Here is a 14,668-nt window from a genome sequence, read left to right on the forward strand (position 1 = left end):
CTCTCAACTGTCAATCAACCTGTGCAAGGGTCACTGGGGTAACGAAATTCGGGTACGCCAGATCGAAGCTGTTTAATCTTACTGGGGTAACGAAATCTAGGTACGCCAGATCGAAGCTGTCTAATCTCACTGGGGTAACTAAAATCGGGTACGCCATATCGATGCGGTTGGAAAAAGCAAAATAACCGCGATATGGCGTACGCCAAGTACGTGCGAGGGGGGAAAAACCGCACGTACTTGGCGTACGCCAAGTACGTGCGTGGGAAAAAACCAAAATCGCACGTACTTGGCGTACTTTATACTACTCACGTGCACAGTGGCCTGAGCATGTACACACGTGCACAGTGACTGGACCATGTACACACGTGCACAGTGGCTGGAGCATGTACACACATGCACAGTGGCTGGACCATGTACACACGTGCACAGTGGCCTGAGCATGTACACACGTGCACGGTGCGGGATCCAAGCCCCCCCTGAACACAGATAACAACTTGTTATCTCAAGTTGATCATTGACACAGACACAACGGCCCACAACTTTACTATGTGCAGCGGGAGAGGCACGTCCCTGTCTGCAACCCTGTGGCCCTGCTGTTGTTGCAATAGTGTGGCCTCCCTTGTTGCATTAATGTGGCCTCCATTGTTGTTTTAGTGTGGCCTGCCTTGTTGCATTAATGTGTCCTCCCTTGTTGCATTAATGTGGCCTCCATTGTTGTTTTAGTGTGGCCTGCCTTGTTGCATTAATGTGTCCTCCCTTGTTGCATTAATGTGGCCTCCATTGTTGTATTAGTGTGGCCTGCCTTGTTGCATTAATGTGGCCTGCCTTGTTGCATTAATGTGTAACACTGTAAAAGTGTTTGGTTTAGTTTAATACATACATAGAGTACATGAGTCACAGACAGGGATTAGAGAAGGCGCCAGTATGTGCACCGGAAAGTTACACCTCTAAGAGTTATTGACCCCAAGTGACCTGAGGTCAGATCATGCGAATTTCACCTTACTTCTGCTAATCTTATAATTGGAGGCTGGTAGCCTTCAAACATGCCGACGTTTAAGGAGTGGCTTGGTAGAGAGCCGGAGGCTATCTACTTGTGGGCGGAGTTAGCTACTAGGTTCCCCCAATATATACTCAGAGAGCTATCGATTCGAGAGGATTGAGCATTAACAAGACAGAAGACCAGGCAGCAGAGCAGGACGAAAATAGCCGAGACAGGCTGTCGGTCGGACGGGGGTGAAGCTGCCTGACAGCTGCAGACTCTCCCCCCCCCCCCTCTCTCTCAATCCAGCTATAGGCAGGCACTTGGTGAGTTGAACATTAAGGTGACTTGGTCGTGTTTTACAAGTGTTGTGTGATGATCAGGGGCAGTCAGTTGTAGTGTTCTCAAATTCTTGGAGGATGACTCACTTTACATATATAGATCTTGAACATTGCTTAAATTATATTACTTAGTATGTGAAATATAATTGAATTTATTATTTAAATGGACTTTATTTTGTTCCCTAGAGATTTTGAGTTGAGGTGAGAAAGCCTCTGTGGTTACTGGTTTCATGGTTTAGAATGAGTACATGATAAAGATGAGACATACTAATAATGACCTCTTGATAACATCTTTTGTGAATATTTGTGATACAGACAAGTTCCATTCCTTGTCTTGTATGTGATGATCTAGAATGGATGGTGGCAGCATTTCGTCTTCTACTATCTACTCTTCTACTTCTACTATCTACTCTTCTACTTCTACCTATCTACACCTCTCCCTCCACCCCTCTCTAAACTCTCACTTTCAACTAATGACCCTCCTCGCTCCTCCCACCTCTCTGCCTCTCACCCTAAACCCTCACTAATTACTTCACTATTCATTTCTTTCCTTTCATTTCCTCTTATACGTTTGTGGCAATGATTCTGTATTCTAGAGTTCTCTCTAGAGTTCCGGGTAACTGATCAAGTTACGGCGCCTTGTAGTCTTAGCACCTAGGTAGTCGAATACCTAGGTTACAAGGTGTTGAACGAGAGAGGTTGCCCTAGGGACTCTGGAGGTGCTCTAGAATAGTTAGCTAACTGGGGACGGGATAACGGACTAGAGAGAGCTGTTTCCCCCGGCCTCGTTAGTTAACTGGGGGGTGGAATAATGGACAAGATAGAGCCATTTCCCCCACCCCCCGTTACAAATGTGGCCTGCCTTGTTGCATTAGTGTGACCTGCCTTGTTGTATTAATGTGGCCTGCCTTGTTGCATTAGTGTGGCCTGCCTTGTTGTATTAATGTGGCCTGCCTTGTTGCATTAGTGTGGCCTGCCTTGTTCCACTAGTGTAGCCTCCCTTGTTGCACTAGTGTGGCCTGCCTTGTTGCATTAATGTGGCCTGCCTTGTTGTATTAGTGTGGCCTCCCTTGTTGTATTAGTGTGGCCTGCCTTGTTGCACTAGTGTGGCCTGCCTTGTTGCATTAATGTGGCCTGCCTTGTTGTATTAGTGTGGCCTCCCTTGTTGTATTAGTGTGGCCTGCCTTGTTGCACTAGTGTGGCCTGCCTTGTTGTATTATGCATATACTGACAGTATGTACTAAAGAAAACATCTGGCTCTGGCATTTTTAAGAGTTGCTATATATATCTTGTGAAGGACTTTTTACATCATTAGTTCCCAGAGGAAGCTGCTTTCAGGGTTGAGATCCCCTTGGATGGGCGTTGTCATTCGTAGGATGATCAGTAAGTGCTGTTATCACAATATTGGGCGGCCTGCTGCGTGATCAGGCGGTTATCAGGCGGGCAATATTAGTGTGATCTATCTTGAGGTTATCTTGAGATGATTTCGGGGCTTTAGTGTCCCCGCGGCCCGGTCCTCGACCAGGCCTCCACCCCCAGGAAGCAGCCCGTGACAGCTGACTAACACCCAGGTACCTATTTTACTGCTAGGTAACAGGGTTAATTGATTGGTTAGTTAGTTAGGTGATTGAGTTAAGAGCAAGATGAATAACGTGGCTGAAGGTTGGAGGCCTAAACCACACACTAGAAGATGAGGAGACGACGACGTGTCGGTCTGTGCTGGACTATTATCAGGTCGAGTGTGTTTAAAGCGAGGTGGTGGTTGTTTTAGATTCAGCTTCTGGAAGAAAAGTTCCATGTAGCACGGGCTATGGTGAGCCCGTAAGTGGAGGCTCTTTGGAGCCATTATTTGTATCAGTAGCTGATAGAAGAGTGAAACTGACACATACAAATATAGATACAACATGGGAGCGGGATTGATAGATTGATAAAGATTAAGCCACCCAAAAGGTGGCACGGGCATGAATAGACCGTAAGTGGTGGCCCTTTTGAGCCATTACCAGTATCAAGAGCTGATACTGAAGATCTGTGGAGGTGTGACTGCACCCTGCGTGACGGGTTGTTGTTGTTGTTATAGATTCAGCTACTCTGAACAAGTTCCAAGCAGCACGGGCTATGGCGAGCTCGTAACTTACCTGGCACAGGAGCGGGGCAAGTAGCACAGGCTATGGTTAATGCTTGTCACAGGCTTGTGTGTGACGGGAGATGTCTCCCGTCAATTACTGGGAGCGAGGGCTGCACGGGCATTAAGTAAGGCAAGAGAGAGGTGAAGAGGAAATTCCTAGAGGAAGGTAAGAGCAAGGCGAAAGATACGGATGGGATGGATGTAATAAATGGGCGTAGGAAGGGGGGTAATAATGGGTACAAGAATGGGAACGTAAAATAAGAAATAAAAAATATGGATAGGTTTATGTTGTAGGTCACATTTGTTTTTCTTTGTTGACTGGAGATACTTAGCTAATATTTTGACTACTTGATATTTTATATGTATCGAGAGAATTCTCAGTGTTGAAGGGCGCTCTGAGGGTTATAATTACTTGCTTGAAAGTGATTCAGGCACTATGATGCTTGAGCCGGTGGTGGAGAAGATAATGTTCAGTTATGTCTGGAACACGGCAGTGGATCCATTGTGTGTCTTGTATTGATAGCTGTGTGCCGCTAGATTGGTGTGTCCAAATCTTATTGACCGGTCAGTAATATAGCTTTCTCTTTTATGCTCAATCTGTGTCCAAGATTCTCAGGTCTTTGCTATGTATGGTTCGTAGTACTCTAAGGAACATGAAGCTTTCTATATCACTGCATTTTTCAGGCGATGAGTCACACTAACGTGGCTAAAGTATGTTGACCAGACCACACACTAGAATGTGAAGGGACGACGACGTTTCGGTCCGTCCTGACCATTCTCAAGTCGATTGAGAATCGATGAGAATCGAAGTACATTCATGTAAAATGAGTTATAAGCAGAATGTTGGATTTCTAGATAGAGCTGGTTCATACTAAGCCTAAAGCCACTGATATGCACAGCGTTGCGGTCAAGATGTGAGAAACAAAACTTCAAACTAAGACTTAAAACTAATTGAGATCAAAAGCATAAAATTGAACTGAAGTAGAAGAAAGTAACAGTAATTACGTGTTGAATGGAACAGCAGAAATTGCGAGAAATGCCCGACAGACCACTGGAACATTATCTAACACAGTGCACAGTTACAAACCCATTAAGATTTCAACTTAGATTCAACAGAGCAGAAAAAGTTGTTAAACACAAATGACAAAATCTTACTGAAGCGACCATACGAGTCATAAATACTCATACTCCGCCCAAGTAAAAGAGAAACAAGCAACACTTAGTGGGCCAGCCAGAGGCTTAGGGCCCGCGCAGGAATATCCCTGCAAAAAAAAACAGAAATTGCAAAAAAAAAATTCATACAGGTGGGTACAAGGAGCAGGTGACCGGTGGCTCTTGTTAGCAGACTGAGAGCTTGCCCTTCCCATAGCTCCTGGAAACCAATAGCTCCTGGAAAGCCTTACTCTTACCATAGTTTCTCCTGAAACACAACCCCTCCCCCCCATTTACAGCAGCGTGAACAGTTATGGATTGGTTCCCAGTCAATCCTCCCCATACTGCATTCCCAGCCATAGTTCACCTATTTACTGCTAGGTGAAAAGACGCATGAGGAGAAAGGAAAGCTGTCAATTTATCTCAGCTGTCGGGATTCGAACGCGGGACAAGCGACTGATATTTATTTACTCCCAAGAAGCGCCAATATTGCGGTGATTTTAATTTTCCTAAACCACTGCAATTTTTCCATCGGGTTCGATATCGCAAAAAAAAGATATGTAATATGTTAGTTAGAAGGACAGAGTTGCGGTCGTCGTATACTCAGTGCGGCATTTTCGTTGAACTCTCAAAAAATATATAAGGTTATATATTTTACAGACTGAGACATTAAGCGTCTCAGTCTATCATAGTCGGATGAATAGATATGCCCATATACACAAGACTGTATCTATGATCAAGTATTTGGACCACATGTGAGTCGGAGCCCACTACATGGGTCCCAATAGTTTTCCCGTGCATGTATATATGTTCAAACCTTAGTTGGTTTTATATAAATAAAAAACTTGAATATTATGTTTCTGCAACTCATCCTGCTGTTAAGATAGTACTTTTTGTGTAACCATAGTGCACCATAGTACAAATATTGACGTACTAAGCTATTAGATAGTACAATTTGGTACTATTACCTTTATAGACCGAAAAAATGAAGCTAAAAAACTAACTTAAATATTCTTAGGCCTAGTATAGCCTACATGTACTATATTAGGCCTAGGAATGTTAGGCTAGGTTAATTTAGTTTGTCTTTGCAGAATAAAAAATCTTTTCAGATTTGTCTAAATTCAATAGTACCGATTTCTAATTTCTAATTGCGTTGTACGTCGGTATATGTACTATGGTCCTCATCATTACAGTAAGTACTAGCAAAACAGGAGAATGAGCTGTCAAATCAACCCGTCCTTTCAAAATAACGTCGCTTTTCGCTCGTACGCGCGCAATGGGCAAAAATATACGTAATTTAAAATGAAATCGGCTCACGAAAGTGATGTACTGTCCACTTTTCTGTTTTGAGTCCTCCGGCTTACTCGGTTAGTTATGAGAGGAAACTTTCAATTAACGGTTTTCATGACGTTTTGAAACCTTAGGAGAATTTCCTGCCCTCTTAACCTACCAGACAAATGGTAGATAACTGTTTACTTTCCACATTCAACTGACTAGATTGATTAATTCCAGTTTAAGTACTTGTAAATAGCTAAATATTTTTTAGCCACAAGTAGAAACAATGACCAACACATCGCAACAAAGTTGTACTAGGCTGCATAATTCGACTTAATAACTTTATTTCAGTGAATTCCAAGTATACATTTTCTAAGATTGCAGAAAACAGGTTTCCCGTCGTGATTCTATATGTTATAGTATACAATAGTACAGTTTTAACAATTTAAAACAAAATTTGAATAAAGTTGACCAGACCACACACTAAAAGGTGAAGGAACGACGACGTTTCGGTCCGTCCTGGACCATTCTCAAGTCGATTGAGAATCGACTTGAGAATGGTCCAGGACGGACCGAAACGTCGTCGTCCCTTCACCTTCTAGTGTGTGGTTTGGTCAACTTACTTTAGCCACGTAATTGTGACTCATCGCCTGCAAAATTAGAATAAATAACACAATTTCATGTTTATTTATGGAAGACTAAATTGAAAATCACGTTTCACTTCTATCAGTTATAAAGTAAAAAATAGCAAATCACCCTGGATGTTTGTAAATTCATTTTATTATTAAAATGAATTATTAATTTTTCAAATTCAAACAGCAACAGATAATTTGATCCAAATTAGAGTGGTGGTTTATGGCGAACGTACGGTGGTACAATGTAAGTTTTGGATTAGAAGATAAGTACTTGTCTAATCTAGTTCTAAATGTTTATACGGTATTACTCTTAATTATATCATAAGGCGAGCTGGTCCATTTGTTTACCTCTCACCAAACAAACAATATTTAATTGCGTTGGAGAAAAAAATTCCCTATAATTTTTAATTGAGTGTCGTGCTCTATATTGGTGTAATAGATTTTGTTTAATCGAGATTCCCAACCACTTGGGCTGGAGGGTAGACCGACGGTCTCCCTTCATGCAGGCCGGCGTTCAATCCCCGACCATCCAACTGGTTGGACACCATTCCTTACCTCTGTCCCATCCCAAATAATTATCCTAATCCCTTCTAAGTGCTATATAGTCGTATTGGTTTGGCGCTTTCTCCTGATGTTGTTATTGTTTTAGATTCAGCCACTCGGAACAAAAAGTTCCGAGTAGCGCAGGCTATGGTGATCCCGTAGTGGACTTAACTTACGGTAAGCCAGGGTGGGGTTGTATGTGTGTGTCCTCCTGATAGTTCCCTTCCCTTAGTTGAGATTTTCTTGCACTCTGAATATGGTGTATATTAAGTCTAGGATTACCTATTTAGGCTTAACACAGACTAGGCTAAACTGTACGGTTACTGTTCCACTTTTTAGCCTGAATTTTGAAGGATTGCAGTAGTACAGAATGCGAACTTTTTATATTGTACAACAGTGCCCTTCTGTACGTTCGACCATACATAGCTACTAGTATATTATCATTTTTGGAGGATGGGGTTAAATAATCATGAACAATTGTGTTAAATCGCCTCATCATCTTCTCCTGTCAAGGCCGAATAAATTAAGATCTTTTAAACAATATCCGTATTGTTCATTTTCTTGTATCACCTTCGTCCCATCTCCCTCAACATCTTCCACTCTCGCTTCATGCAGGTCGGCGTTCAATCCCCGACCGTCCAAGTGGTTGGGCACCATTCCTTCCCCCGTCCCATTCCAAATCCTTATCCTGACCCCTTCCAAGTGCTATATAGTCGTAATGGCTTGGCGCTTTCCCTTGATAATTCCTTCCACTCTGTCAATATTTGTTTCTCAAATGACGCTGACTCTTATTATACTTCAGTTACTTATCAGTTAACTTTCCTATTATGACTGACTCGCAATTATGTGAAGTCCAAGTGTAGTGTAGATGTGGTCTCCGTTTTCTTCCGGAGTCATCCGGGAACACCATCTGATATATCTATATGTATAAAAGTAGAATTATATTTGTCTGTCCTTGGTTGGAGGACAGATGCTTGGGGCTAGCCTTACCTAACTTTGTAGGGTGATTGATATGTGGTAGGGAGGTGTCATGGGTGGGTAATGGTCAGCCGTATTGCCCCCATTTTAAGATATAGGCTCCCATTGTCAGCCCCCATGAAGACTGATTTTTTTTTCCCGGGAGTTTTTTTCCAGATGATTATAATATTACAGATATTGACATGCAAAGCGTGTGTTCTTAAAAGGCGCAACCGTAATTGTGGTCAAGACTGTCACTTGAAACATACATCGGGTCAACTGAGGCAACACACACACACACACACACATATATGCGAACAAGCCTGAATGGTCCCCAGGACTATATGCGAATGAAAACTCACACCCCAGAAGTGACTCGAACCCATACTCCCAGGAGCAACGCAACTGGTAACTACAGGGCGCCTTAATCCACTTGACCATCACGGCCGTCAAAAGGAAGTGATAGCAGAGGCTATTTAAGCCACTTCCCCGACGGCAACTCGGATGGTAATCTTGGGCATAGCATTTCACCAAATCACCTCATTCTTTGGGGCACACGTGAGGAACACAAATGCGAACAAGCCTGAATGGTCCCCAGGACTATATGCGAATGAAAACTCACACCCCAGAAGTGACTCGAACCCATACTATCAGGAGCAACGCAACTGGTAACTACAGGGCGCTTTAATCTACTTGACCATCACGGCCGTCAAAAGGAAGTGATAGCGGAGGCTATTTGAGCCACTTCCCCGACGGCAACTCGGATGGTAATCTTGGGCATAGCATTTCACCAAATCACCTCATTCTTTGGGGCACACTTGAGGAACACAAATGCGAACAAGCTTGAATGGTCCCCAGGACTATATGCGAATGAAAACTCACACCCCAGAAGTGACTCGAACCCATACTCCCAGGAGCAACGCAACTGGTAACTACAGGGCGCCTTAATCCACTTGACCATCACGGCCGTCAAAAGGAAGTGATAGCCGAGGCTATTTGAGCCACTTCCCCGACGGCAACTCGGATGGTAATCTTGGGCATAGCATTTCACCAAATCACCTCATTCTTTGTGGCACACGTGAGGAACACAAATGCGCCCTGTAGTTACCATTTGCGTTGCTCCTGGGAGTATGGGTTCGAGTCACTTCTGGGGTGTGAGATTTCATTCGCATATAGTCCTGGGGACCATTCAGGCTTGTTCGTATTTGTGTTCCTCACATGTGCCCCAAAGAATGAGGTGATTTGGTGAAATGCTATGCCCAAGATTACCATCCGAGTTGCCGTCGAGGAAGTGGGTCAAATAGCCTCGGCTATCACTTCCTTTTGACGGCCGTGATGGTCAAGTGGATTAAGGCGCCCTGTAGTTACCAGTGGCGTTGCTCCTGGGAGTATGGGTTCGAGTCACTTCTGGGTTGTGAGTTTTCATTCGCATATAGTCCTGGGGACCATTCAGACTTGTTCGCATTTGTGTTCCTCACGTGTGCCCCAAAGAATGAGGTGATTTGGTGAAATGCTATGCCCAAGATTACCATCCGAGTTGCCGTCAGGGAAGTGGCTCATATAGCCTCGTCTATCACTTCCTTTTGATGGCCGTGATGGTCAAGTGGATTAAGGCACCCTGTAGTTACCAGTTGCGTTGCTCCTGGGAGTATGGGTTCGAGTCACTTCTGGGGTGTGAGTTTTCATTCGCATATAGTCCTGGGGACCATTTAAGCTTGTTCGCATTTGTGTTCCTCATGTGTGTCCCAAAGAATGAGGTGATTTGGTGAAATGCTATGCCCAAGATTACCATCCGAGTTGCCGTCGGGGAAGTGGCTCAAATAGCCTCGCATATCACTTCCTTTTGATGGCCGTGATGGTCAAGTGGATTAAGGTGCCCTGTAGTTACCAGTTGCGTTGCTCCTGGGAGTATGGGTTCGAGTCACTTCTGGGGTGTGAGTTTTCATTCGCATATAGTCCTGGGGTCCATTCAGGCTTGTTTGCATTTGTGTTCCTCACGTGTGCCCCAAAGAATGAGGTGATTTGGTGAAATGCTATGCCCAAGATTACCATCCGAGTTGCCGTCGGGGAAGTGGCTCAAATAGCCTCGACTATCACTTCCTTTTGACGGTTGTGATGGTCAAGTGGATTAAGGCGCCCTGTAGTTACCAGTTGCGTTGCTCCTGGGAGTATGGGTTCGAGTCACTTCTGGGGTGTGAGTTTTCATTCACATATAGTCCTGGGGACCATTCAGGCTTGTTCGTATTTGTGTTCCTCACGTGTGCCCCAAAGAATGAGGTGATTTGGTGAAATACTATGCCCAAGATTACCATCCGAGTTGCCGTCGGGGAAGTGGCTCAAATAGCCTCGGCTATCACTTCCTTTTGACGGCCGTGATGGTCAAGTGGATTAAGGCGCCCTGTAGTTACCAGTTGAGTTGCTCCTGGGAGTATGGGTTCGAGTCACTTCTGGGGTGTAGGTTTTCATTCGCATATAGTCCTGGGGACCATTCAGGCTTGTTCGCCTTTGTGTTCCTCACGTGTGCCCCAAAGAATGAGGTGATTTGGTGAAATGCTATGCCCAAGATTACCATCCGAGTTGCCGTCGGGGAAGTGGCTCAAATAGCCTCGGCTATCACTTCCTTTTGACGGCCGTGATGGTCAAGTGGATTAAGGCGCCCTGTAGTTACCATTTGCGTTGCTCCTGGGAGTATGGGTTCAAGTCACTTCTGGGGTGTGAGTTTTCATTCGCATATAGTCCTGGGGACCATTCAGGCTTGTTCGTATTTGTGTTCCTCACGTGTGCCCCAAAGAATGAGGTGATTTGGTGAAATGCTATGCCCAAGATTACCATCCGAGTTGCCGTCGAGGAAGTGGCTCAAATAGCCTCGGCTATCACTTCCTTTTGACGGCCGTGATGGTCAAGTGGATTAAGGCGCCGTGTAGTTACCAGTGGCGTTGCTCCTGGGAGTATGGGTTCGAGTCACTTCTGGGTTGTGAGTTTTCATTCGCATATAGTCCTGGGGACCATTCAGACTTGTTCGCATTTGTGTTCCTCACGTGTGCCCCAAAGAATGAGGTGATTTGGTGAAATGCTATGCCCAAGATTACCATCTGAGTTGCCGTCAGGGAAGTGGCTCAAATAGCCTCGGCTATCACTTCCTTTTGACGGTTGTGAAGGTCAAGTGGATTAAGGCGCCCTGTAGTTACCAGTTGCGTTGCTCCTGGGAGTATGGGTTCGAGTCACTTCTGGGGTGTGAGTTTTCATTCGCATATAGTCCTGGGGACCATTCAGGCTTGTTCGCATTTGTGTTCCTCACGTGTGCCCTAAAGAATGAGGTGATTTGGTGAAATGCTATGCCCAAGATTACCATCCGAGTTGCCGTCAGGGAAGTGGCTCATATAGCCTCGTCTATCACTTCCTTTTGACGGCCGTGATGGTCAAGTGGATTAAGGCACCCTGTAGTTACCAGTTGCGTTGCTCCAGGGAGTATGGGTTCGAGTCACTTCTGGGGTGTGAGTTTTCATTCGCATATAGTCCTGGGGACCATTTAAGCTTGTTCGCATTTGTGTTCCTCACGTGTGCCCCAAAGAATGAGGTGATTTGGTGAAATGCTATGCCCAAGATTACCATCCGAGTTGCCGTCGGGGAAGTGGCTCAAATAGCCTCGCATATCACTTCCTTTTGACGGCCGTGATGGTCAAGTGGATTAAGGTGCCCTGTAGTTACCAGTTGCGTTGCTCCTGGGAGTATGGGTTCGAGTCACTTCTGGGGTGTGAGTTTTCATTCGCATATAGTCCTGGGGTCCATTCAGGCTTGTTTGCATTTGTGTTCCTCACGTGTGTCCCAAAGAATGAGGTGATTTGGTGAAATGCTATGCCCAAGATTACCATCCGAGTTGCCGTCGGGGAAGTGGCTCAAATAGCCTCGACTATCACTTCCTTTTGACGGTTGTGATGGTCAAGTGGATTAAGGCGCCCTGTAGTTACCAGTTGCGTTGCTCCTGGGAGTATGGGTTCGAGTCACTTCTGGGGTGTGAGTTTTCATTCACATATAGTCCTGGGGACCATTCAGGCTTGTTCGCATTTGTGTTCCTCACGTGTGCCCAAAGAATGAGGTGATTTGGTGAAATGCTATGCCCAAGATTACCATCCGAGTTGCCGTCGGGGAAGTGGCTCAAATAGCCTCGCATATCACTTCCTTTTGACGGCCGTGATGGTCAAGTGGATTAAGGTGCCCTGTAGTTACCAGTTGCGTTGCTCCTGGGAGTATGGGTTCGAGTCACTTCTGTGGTGTGAGTTTTCATTCGCATATAGTCCTGGGGACCATTCAGGCTTGTTCACATTTGTGCTCCTCACGTGTGCCCTAAAGAATGAGGTGATTTGGTGAAATGCTATGCCCAAGATTACCATCCGAGTTGCCGTCGGGGAAGTGGCTCAAATAGCCTCGGCTATCACTTCCTTTTGACGGCCGTGATGGTCAAGTGGATTAAGGCGCCCTGTAGTTACCAGTTGAGTTGCTCCTGGGAGTATGGGTTCGAGTCACTTCTGGGGTGTAGGTTTTCATTCGCATATAGTCCTGGGGACCATTCAGGCTTGTGCGCATTTGTGTTCTTCACGTGTGTCCCAAAGAATGAGGTGATTTGGTGAAATGCTATGCCAAAGATTACCATCCGAGTTGCCGTCGGGGAAGTGGCTCAAATAGCCTCGGCTATCACTTCTTTTTGACGGCCGTGATGGTCAAGTGGATTAAGGCGCCCTGTAGTTACCAGTTGCGTTGCTCCTGGGAGTATGGGTTCGAGTCACTTCTGGGCTGTGAGTTTTCATTCACACACATATATGTTTCTGATATATGTAAATGATCTCCCAGAGGGTATCGATTCATTTCTCTCAATGTTTGCAGACGATGCTAAAATTATGAGAAGGATTAAAACAGAAGAGGACTGTTTGAGGCTTCAAGAAGACCTAGACAAGCTGAAGAATTGGTCGAACAAATGGTTGTTAGAGTTTAACCCAACGAAATGTAATGTAATGAAGATAGGTGTAGGGAGCAGGAGGCCAGATACAAGGTATCATCTGGGAGAGGAAATTCTTCAGGAGTCAGAGAAGGAAAAAGACTTGGGGGTTGATATCACGCCAGACCTGTCTCCTGCAGCACATATCAAGCGGATAACATCAGCGGCATATGCCAGGCTGGCCAACATACGAACGGCATTCAGAAACTTATGTAAAGAATCATTCAGAACTTAGTATACCACATATGTCAGGCCAATCCTGGAGTATGCAGCCCCAGCATGGAGTCCATATCTAGTCAAGGATAAGACTAAACTGGAAAAGGTTCAAAGGTTTGCCACCAGACTAGTACCCGAGCTGAGAGGTATGAGCTACTAGGAGAGACTACGGGAATTAAACCTCACTTCGCTGGAAGACAGAAGAGTTAGGGGGGACATGATCACCACATTCAAGATTCTGAAAGGAATTGATAGGGTAGATAAAGACAGTCTATTTAACACAAGGGGACACAGGTGGAAACTGAGTGCCCAAATGAGCCACAGAGATATTAGAAAGAACTTTTTTAGTGTCAGAGTGGTTGACAAATGGAATGTATTAGGAAGTGATGTGGTGGAGGCTGACTCCATACACAGTTTCATATGTAGATATGACAGAGCCCGATAGGCTCAGGAATCTGTACACCTGTTGATTGACGGTTGAGAGGCGGGACCAAAGAGCCAGAGCTCAACCCCCGCAAACACAACTAGGTGAGTACACACACACACACACACACACACACACACACTGTGAGCGTGTCTGAATCAACAAACACTGAGGATGGATAGAAGAGTCAGCTTCAAGGTAATGTACTTGAACATAGATGGGATTACAAGCAAGGCAAGAAAACTTAGGGAAAGAGCACAAGAAGTGAATCTGGATGTAATTAGACTCACAGAAACAAAACTCTCAGGAATCATAACGAATGTGGTGTTTCCCCCAGGACTACACTGTAATAAGGAAAGAGAGGGAAGTAAGGGGAGGAGGCGGAGTGGCTTTACTGATGAGAAAGAAATGGAGTTTCGAGGAGATAGTTATTCCAGACTGAGAAGGGTTCAGAGACTTCATAACAGGCATCATGACAATGGGAGGACCAAGAGTAGTAGTAGCAGTGATATATAACCCACCACCAAATGACAGAAGACCCAGGCAAGAGTATGACAGATATAACATGGCAGTTAACACTATAATTGTGAGAGAAGCACTTGCTTCTTGAGAGCAGAGAAAGATACCAGAGTGCCAGGAATGAATACGTCAGGATGAGAAGAGAGGTAGTATGAAAAATGACATGGTGAATAAGGCAAAGACTCAGACCAAATTGCTGCACAGCCACATCAGGAGGAAAATAACAGTGAAGGAACAGGTAATGAAACAAAGGATATGGGCAGACTGATTCTCTACAAACGACAAGGAAGTGTGCGAATAACGCAATAAGAAATTCCAGGAGGTCTTCCCATCAGAGCAAGGAGAAGTTCCAGAGATAAGAGGGAACACCTAAGAGGACTAAGAACTAAGAGGTATGAGTTATGAGGAGAGGATGCGTGAACTGCACCCCACGTCGATGGAAGACAGAAGAGCTCGGAAAGACATGATTACCACATACAAAATTCTCAGGGGAATTGAAAGGTAGACAA

This window comes from Procambarus clarkii, chromosome 11, assembly GCF_040958095.1.
Source record: "Procambarus clarkii isolate CNS0578487 chromosome 11, FALCON_Pclarkii_2.0, whole genome shotgun sequence".
Lineage (NCBI taxonomy): Eukaryota > Metazoa > Arthropoda > Malacostraca > Decapoda > Cambaridae > Procambarus > Procambarus clarkii.